Source organism: Acyrthosiphon pisum, chromosome A3, assembly GCF_005508785.2.
Source record: "Acyrthosiphon pisum isolate AL4f chromosome A3, pea_aphid_22Mar2018_4r6ur, whole genome shotgun sequence".
Lineage (NCBI taxonomy): Eukaryota > Metazoa > Arthropoda > Insecta > Hemiptera > Aphididae > Acyrthosiphon > Acyrthosiphon pisum.
This window is the reverse complement of record NC_042496.1, coordinates 10044360-10047470: the sequence shown is the minus strand read 5'-3', so window position 1 is coordinate 10047470 and position 3111 is coordinate 10044360.

Genomic DNA, 3111 nt, shown 5'->3' with positions numbered 1-3111 from the left:
GTACATTAACTTTTTTTCTGAAATCATAATATTTTAAAAATCAGTCAATGCTAATCTTGTTCATTAGTTTTACTTTTTACCGTACTCGGTACAATTAATATAAGCAAATATCATCGATAAATTCGGATATGACAATGAGTTAACGTAGGTATTTCTATACCATGTAATTTTGAGCTAAAAAAAAGGATTGTGGGAATTTCTTATTTGTTAACCATTTAAGATAAAAGTAGAACAAAAATAATATCTCAGTAAAAGAGGGAATGAAATATATTCTGCTACAAAACATGATGACTGACAAAAAGAAAATGAATTAATATCACTAGAAAACCGATATACTCTTCACTTTAAATCGAATCTAAAACTTAGTTAATAATGACTAAAATTAATAAAAATTAAACTGAACTCTAATCGTTTTGGTTGTTTAATAATAGATGGCCAATGACAAAACTATTATCCTGTATATTATATTAGATGTTGCTACATTGTTTTTAATAATTAAATAACTGTACAAAAATTTAAAGCCGGGACGTCCCGACAACCGTTGAAATAAAAATAACTTAAAAGATATTATTTAAGACACAAAATTGTTTTAAAACATTATTACTTATTGAATATTCAAAGAATTTTTTTATTTTACCATTAAATTACACTATAAGTATTTAAAAATGATCAATTTACCAACTACCAATATCAATTGATTGAGTTAAAGTTATATTTTATTTTTTGATGGGTTATTATCATAATCAATATAAAATGTATTAATGACTAAAAAATATCTATATCATTGTATAAAAAATATAAATTGTGGAGGATTGTTAGATAATGTTTAAATTCGTAGTCAGCAAACAAGTTAAAATAAATATATATTTGTGAAAACATCGATGTTCGTCAATTTTGAAATACCTACCTAATATTAACATGGTAGGTACCTAATAAATGTGGAACAAGTTCGTCTTTAATATGTAGTCAAATATAATTAATAAGCTACATCTTTGCATCTAGTTATTATGTTATATAATATATTTACACGGTAATGGTATACATGGTTTTTCTTTGTATAGGAACATTGTCATTATTGTGTTGCATGTATAATTATGCTTTTGAAGTTTAATTAATCCTTAAAAATGATTAAAACGCTCGGAGCCTAAATAATCGATTGATTGTTTATCCTAAACAACAGTTATTACTACAGCTATAGTACATTAGTATTATGGTATAAACAAAAATATATAGATTCTCGAGTATTAATTATTAATTAAACATAAATGAAGTACACCAGATGGTTAAAGATTAAGCAAGTGTTGTAAATTCACTACATTATGTTACGAATAATACGTTAATGGACGTGTAAGTACCTACTAATCAAACATGCATAATGTAAAATATTATGTGAAAATAATAAATTTGATAGAATCAATATAGGTATTTTACTCTAAACATGGTGATTACTTTAACAGTAAACGCACTCATTATCTAGAAAAATATTAATTAAGATCACACATTAACGTTTTTGAAAATATTTTGTACAAAAATAAGGTAGGTACCTAATTTAAATTCATTACAAAACATAATTTTTTTAAAAAATTGTATTTTATTATTTTTAAAATGTATCTTTATTATATTCTAAAGGACATAATTTTTCAGAATTCTGAACGAGTAGTTAATCAATTATAATTTACAAGCATTTAAAATTCAGATGAGCGAAATAAAGCGGCACTGGTGTACTCTGATAAATATTGTTCCACTAATCCGCTAATAAACAATATTTATACACTTATAAGTTATTACCAATTAAATACTGAATCAAATTCAATTTTATACATTGAAATTCTCAGAAAAATATTTTGTTTAGAAATATAAAATTAATAAGAACACTGATGCGTGATAGTGAAATACATAAAGTTAAATAAAACAAAATTATAGGTGGCAAGCGTAGTTACGAATCTGATGTACAGTCTGTAGGTGTCACTGTAAATTTGAATTGATAAATCATTGCATACAAACAACGATTCTGAGCGAAGACGGTCGGTCAGCTTATATACTAAGTATATTTTATGATATAATAAATTGCTATTAAAGCAATAAATTGTATTATTAGTAATACAATAGGTTGAATTAATTTTTTCCCAAAACATTGAATTTGCAAATGTCATTGTGTGTTAAAAATATAATTTATTTTAAAAGTTTCTAGTACAAACGAATAATATTTTTAATTACAACAAAATAACTTAAATCGTTATTATTTGTGTATACATATATAATATATAATATATATGTATAATATATAATACATGTATAATATATACACGTAACTTGCTAAAAAATTGAACTATCGGAAAAAACCAACATATGAACCCAGATAATGTTCTTATTATTAAGAAAAATTAAAACCATTAAATAGGTCGGTTCACTCTAATTTTTAAACTAACGTAGCTAAACGTGATATGTTGAGCGTAAATTTTCAATGTTACACACTTTTAAAACAGACAACGCATGCGGGTGTAGCGTTCTCTTAATCACCTTTGAAAAAATATTTTAACTACCTAAATAAAATATTTTCTAAAACTTTTAAATGAACAACTGACGAGGTGCCTAATGTAAAAATACACTTCAATCAATATATTTATCACTCCGTTCAGAATGTAAAATGTAAGATGTCATTAAAACAATTAAAAAGTTGAAACAATACAACCATCAAAATTGTAAAAACTATCATTTTGTTCCAATTATTTTATTTTTTATGACTTATAATTGTGTAAACAATTATTTCAACGTTAATACTTTTTGAGTGTTCATGTCCTTTAGACATGTCGATACATTTTATTTATAGAATACGTGTTTCTATAACAATATAATTACAACTACTACTTATTTCGATGGAGAGATTTAAATGATATGTGATGATTTTATTTAGTAAAAAAAAAAAAACGTAAAATTGAGTAAAATTCAAGTGCAATACATCTAATTTATGAAGTCATAAAAACTCTACAACCATCATTCTCCATCACAGAGAAATTTATTTTTGTATCCAAACCTATCTAGGCCTGCATATAGAGTACGCGACTAAAGTTCCTTTATCCCTTACTCGTATTTCATTGAATTAGTGTATTT